Raw genomic sequence first — 6354 nt, 5'->3', positions numbered from 1 at the left:
TGTGACCCCATGCCATGCAGAAGTCCACAGCTATGCGTGTCAGCATGCACTGCTCCTCATCCCCAATGTGCCACTTGTAAGAACTGTGTAAAAAGCGACATAGAACGTGATCAGCAAAGAAACACAATTCTCCTGAGAACGGATTTTCTAGGTATCGTCTCACCTGAATGGCAACAGGCTGCTAAAACTATTATCACACGCACATTGCATGTTAAAGTATGTCAGTAAGGGAGTAATTAAAAGGGCAAATGTGTGAAGTGCAAGGAGTGGCCTTTAGTCGCAAGGTAAAAAAGTAGACAGACAAACTAAAAAATGACTTGATACAAATCATTTATTTAGTGCAGACAGACCGCGACCAGACACAATAAACTATTCGCACTCAATATAAATTCACAGCAAAATAGGTTCAGTTCACAATATCCTATAACAAGCTCTATTCAACGAATCGGTTAAACGTTACAAAGGGCATTACACTTGTTGAAAAACAATAGCACACGGATCGAACATGCTATCCTCGCTGTTTTATTCGATTTGATTAGACGACTGAAATGTTTTGTGTGCGGACTGAAAGCACACCTTAGCCGAGCACGATCACAATCTATATCCACAGTTAATTTAAGCAGTATCATATTGTAACCGTTTCAGTTTGTTATCAACCCTTCCGGATCCAAAACCAGGAGTCAGACACCCTTTTCGGTATACACGCTGTTGACTTCTCACAAGCCCCATCCGCCTTCACAAAGGCAGTGCTAGCAGTGGAAAGAAGGAAGAACTGCAGGAGAAACGCCTGGGGCTATTTAGAGCCCGATTACTCATGTAGCGTTATGTTGGGAACAGAGTCCCTGATAAGAGCATTTGGGCTCTGAGCTGAAGCACTGATCTAAAGAAGACCTCTCCCCCCCCAAAGTTATCAGATTTCCTTAGCTCATCAGCTTGGAACTGGTTTGCATCAAAGTGACAGTTTTGGGGAGGATGGCACCAAGAAGAGGCCAAATAGTTTGGAATTCTGCTATGAGATGTCTGGAGAAAGGGGCCTGTAGGTGATAAAAACTCTTTGAAGTGGACGAGAGCCGAAATCCCGACATAGAGCTACGAACCCGGGCCAACCGGCATTTCCAAAAGATGGCATGGATTGACATCAGTCATAAATCAAGCCCCCCTCCAATAGGACACTGGGGGCTGAAACCGAAATCCAATCTCAAGAACTCAGGAACCAATCACCTATTGATCTGACAGACTATAAGGAACAGCGGACGGTCTTTCTCTCTCTCTCTCTCACCTGAACCAGTAACTCGCTGCCACAGCTCAACCTGTAGCTCTGTTGCCAGAACCGGAACCAGAAACCAACCAAGTCGTTGCCGGCAACAGAAGAGTTAAACTGGGAGAAGGAGATTGAGCCGTACGAAGAATTCTTTTAAAGGACTTTATTAAACAAAGAACTTTACAGACTGCGCTGCCCGCCTGTGCCCACCTGATCAGTGGAGTGAATACAGCTGGACAATTGACTAAGTCGACTGTATACGAAAGTGTCAGTCATTTAAATAGCTATTTGAGTCTTAAGAAACTTGACCCTTGGAACAAACAGGGCCCTGCTTTCCTCAAAGAAGATTTTGTGCACAACCTTGGAGCCTTCAAACCAGTGGAAAATCTGTTTGGAAACGACACTACTTTCGAGAAACCCCAATTTCCAGGTGCATCGACTGAGTGGAAGTTCTTGGACAAAGCCGAACCGGACTGCCTTTGTTCCAAACCACACGGACCTCGTGCCGTGTGCTGTTATCTGAGCCCGAAGCCAGAGAGGCCTCTCTGCGACGAAGTTCAGATAAGTTTAACAGTTTGGAGTTCATGATTCATGACATTTGAGAAATCAATTAGAAATGTTAATCTGTGATTCATAACTCTAGAATGTGTAATATCATTTAGTTTTCTTAAATATAAATGTGTGTTGCATTAAACTGTTTTGTTGATAATTTTAGAAATAAAATCTGTCAACGTCGAGAAATATCTTCTCATTCCTGTTTAACTGTTTAGTCTGAAATTGACACAAGTTAATAGACATTAGATTATTGGTGGCCCTGCCTATCCTAAATCATTGAATAATAATCAGTTAAGGGAAAGTGTGGTAACAAGTAATGATAGGATCTTTCTCGGCACCTAAACGTAAATGAGACTGATATATATATAACGAGAAGTTACCTGACATAAATACTAACCTGCGTAGTTATTTAATGTCTGACTAATAATACTAACGAGAGACTCACCTTCGTCTTACTAACCGGTATTGTAGTCAATGTGTTTATAACCTTTTTTGTTAATCGATTTGTGTTATCATATGAAATCCCATGGTCTTTGATTTGGTCACGGAAGTGATTTGTTGATCTAGAGTTGAATTTTAATTAGTTCTTCCCTTTTGTATAATTAGTGTAGTGCTACATTTAGTCTTTGTTTTGAATAAATTTGACAATTTATATCTTTGGAATTGGTGTCTGCGTCCAATTATTACAGAAATTGAGTTCTACAAGATTCCAGGATTCGTGATATGGTGACACTATAAATTCACTTCTTTACTTGAAATTTATAAGTGTACCTTACGCTACAATGTTTAACTTGTGAAAATGAGCCTCATTTTAACTGGGCTGAGGAATGTGTGGCTGCTGTTGCAGACTTGCTGGAGTCAGAGGAGGTCCTTCGGGATCAGGGTTGAAAACCACTGCAGGCTATCATAGAAAAAGCTTAATTTCGAAGGATGTTCTGCAGGGTATGATTAAGTCACTTTGAGTGGCTAACTTACGGATAGTGTCATGTTTGGACAGCAGAACTTGTTAACTTGCAAACCGCATCAAAATGGTCTGAAGCTTTCACTTTGAAACAGTTCAAATACTTATTATGGGGCCAAGCAACACATTTGCTGGAAGCCTTTTGTTATTGTTTAGATTTTATTTTCTATTCCTCCAAAACGCATCTTCTCTGAAAATAATGATGCATAGGATGTGTGACCTGCTGTATAAAGTTGTGTTCAGGGTTGTTCAAGAAAAGTGCATTGTTTATATCGTTTGGCCATGTTGGATTGGTCAGAAATAATTTGTGTGCAGTGTAATATATTTTTGTTAAGTAACAGTGTACAAGCAAACTCTCAGTTGAAAATAATTCCTTCTGAAGTTTTTTATTTTATTATTATTTTACTTTTATGGTTGAGTTTTAAGGAGACACTTCTTAGTAGATTTGTGTTCAGTGCAGAACCTTGTAACTCCAATGTCATAAAAAACAAACAAATGAAAAACAATATAGGCAGTCACAGTAACTTGTCAGCTTAAACTGGCTTGGTCAAGCTGCCTCCCTTCTTGAGCTTAAGTTGCTTGTCTGGTATACTGGTTTTTCCAGTTTTTCCTCTTTTGTTTCTGGGAGCAACACAGGTGCTTTTGAGTATTGCTCTACAGCCTGCGGGGGTGACTTCAGGATCTCTAGGTAGCACACTGTTTTAGGCAGGCTCCTTTGAGCATCTCCTGGGAGCACACTGACTCATCAAGGCTCAGGAGCTGGACTCCGTTTTTTAGCAGAAGCACCGTCCTCAGATTTGCGAATGCGTTTCTTCCCAGGCACTTTAAAAACCCTGCTGTCCTGACCAGGATCCGTCCCCACTTCCATTCCCGTGTCCCACACACTGCTCAGTGTTGTCTTCACAGTCTCCATCTTTTCAGTCTGGTCACCAGCCCTCTCGCTGCTCACCCCCACTCCACTACCTGATGCCCCGTCCTGCTGCTGTATACTGCCATCCAGTCCAGTTAAACGGCTGTCATCCGTACTGTCTGATGCTCCACAAACATTAGCTGACACACCGCTAACACCTGGGACCTCCACAGTCGGCACGGTACCGCCGCGGTCGGAAGTCCTCTCAGCGCCCACACTCTCCTGTACCTGGACCTCCAGACCCTCACTCTCTTCAACAGCCTCCCCCGCAGCCCCTCTTCTCGCCTCCTCTGCCACTTCGGCTGCTCCGCTAGTAGGGCGGCCGGGCTGCTCACCACTCCCCGTCCTGGCCTGCTTGGGCTGACCCCCCCGTCGACTGGGACCAGCACCCTCATCCTGATCCTTCTCGGGGCAATGCCTAACAGTGTGGCCTTCATTACCGCAGTTGAAGCACTTCATAGAATCAGATGTGACAAAGACAACATAATCATTGCCATCAACCTTGAACTTAAGCACAATGTTCAGATCCCCATTTATGTCATTCAAAATCATGAATACCTGCCTTCTGAACGAAACAACATGTTTCAACTGCTGTGACTTACACCCCAGCGGTATACGTTTCAAACCCGACATTATCCACCCATGTCTCGCCAGTTCCCTCTCTAATAGGTCGTTTGACAGAAAACGAGGGACATTAGACAAAGTAACTCTCCTGGCCGGAGCTGCTAGTGGGGTGACATTGATCAAAACACCACCGATCACTATACCAGTCTCAACGATACGCGAGACCAACTCAATGCTGCTCAGAAACAGCACAACAGACCCGCTCATACGAGCTGCCGACTTTATATTTTCACAACCGACAACTTGCCCGATCGCCAGAACACACTCCTCCAGGGGCAAAAACTCATCAGAGGTCACTTTAACGCCATGCCGACGTGTTAAAGTCTCGAATAAAAAACTCTGATTCCCCCCCTCCCCGACCCAGCCCCAGACATCCCGATCACTTCGCTGACTGCAGGAGTCAGCTCAGCATGGGGAAACTCTTCAGAAAAACCTCTTACAAAACTGTCAAAGACACATTCAGAAAGAAAGAAAGAAAGAACGAAAAAAGTAGAGGAGAAAAACCACAAACAAACCTGGCAGCAGCAAACATGCACACCTGCACCTCCACACTCACTCCCAACAATCACAGCGGCAGACAGCAAATGTCGATAGTCAATAGTCGATAGATAGATAGATAGATGAGTGAGTGAGTGACAGTGCAGACACAAATGTCTGGTTGTTACAATAATAGCCATCCTCTTCTATATAGATCGGGGAAAACCATTATTTCCAAGAAGGGTTCAACACAGGCACCTTCTCCGTTAAAGCCACGCAGTCGCCACCAGGGGGCCCCAGGACTCGGTGTTTCAGGAAGGTGAACGCAGCACGCCAACCCGGAGGTCTCGCCACTTCGTCTCCAAGCCTCCCAAGAAGAACGTAAACGGCCCTGATCGCAGACACAGGCCCTCACCCAGGGAGACCACCGCTTTGCCGCCGCTGCCCCAGCCATGGGGCCCAGGTCCCACCGAGACTTGAACTCGGATCGCTGGATTCAAAGTCCAGAGTGCTAACCATTACACCATGGAACCAAGCTTGATGCTCACACTCACGCCAAAGGTTTCTTCTCTACGCACACGTCTCGCTCTGTCGCACGGCCAGGTCCCGAGTGAGCCAAGTTGCGCCCAGAGTGCTGTCTGTGGTGGGTCACTTGCGGCGGGCCTTCCTGGTGACAATGAGATATGCAGTTGCATCTAGGTGTGGTGTCCTGTCCTCTTGGCTTCCTTTGGCAAATATCCAGCCTGGCAAGTGTTGTCTTCCTGAGGAAAGGCAAGCAATGCAATCAAGGAATTCCTGGAACTCTGAGAGATGTTTTTGCTGTTGACGACGTGTCACTTTAGAACAGGACAACATGCATCTCTACTTGACTTGGCACAATCTGTGAGGGTTGGCCCAACACAACCTACGCAATGTGTCCACACATTTGCTCGTGTCTTGAAATACTTGGAATGACCTGTGACCCCATGCCATGCAGAAGTCCACAGCTATGCGTGTCAGCATGCACTGCTCCTCATCCCCAATGTGCCACTTGTAAGAACTGTGTAAAAAGCGACATAGAACGTGATCAGCAAAGAAACACAATTCTCCTGAGAACGGATTTTCTAGGTATCGTCTCACCTGAATGGCAACAGGCTGCTAAAACTATTATCACACGCACATTGCATGTTAAAGTATGTCAGTAAGGGAGTAATTAAAAGGGCAAATGTGTGAAGTGCAAGGAGTGGCCTTTAGTCGCAAGGTAAAAAAGTAGACAGACAAACTAAAAAATGACTTGATACAAATCATTTATTTAGTGCAGACAGACCGCGACCAGACACAATAAACTATTCGCACTCAATATAAATTCACAGCAAAATAGGTTCAGTTCACAATATCCTATAACAAGCTCTATTCAACGAATCGGTTAAACGTTACAAAGGGCATTACACTTGTTGAAAAACAATAGCACACGGATCGAACATGCTATCCTCGCTGTTTTATTCGATTTGATTAGACGACTGAAATGTTTTGTGTGCGGACTGAAAGCACACCTTAGCCGAGCACGATCACAATCTATATCCACAG

General features: G+C 44.7%; 1 non-coding gene across 1 annotated transcript; it reads right to left on the bottom strand.

Annotated features, from left to right (window-relative positions):
• Positions 1-5249: 5249 nt before the first annotated feature.
• Positions 5250-5321, bottom strand: trnaq-uug (transfer RNA glutamine (anticodon UUG)). The gene has a single exon. It is a non-coding gene; the product is annotated as a tRNA-Gln (tRNA).
• Between the last annotated feature and the right edge of the window lie 1033 nt (positions 5322-6354).

The sequence above is a fragment of the Amia ocellicauda genome, unplaced genomic scaffold (assembly GCF_036373705.1).
Source record: "Amia ocellicauda isolate fAmiCal2 unplaced genomic scaffold, fAmiCal2.hap1 HAP1_SCAFFOLD_78, whole genome shotgun sequence".
NCBI lineage: Eukaryota > Metazoa > Chordata > Actinopteri > Amiiformes > Amiidae > Amia > Amia ocellicauda.
This window is presented reverse-complemented; position numbering and strand designations above follow the sequence as displayed.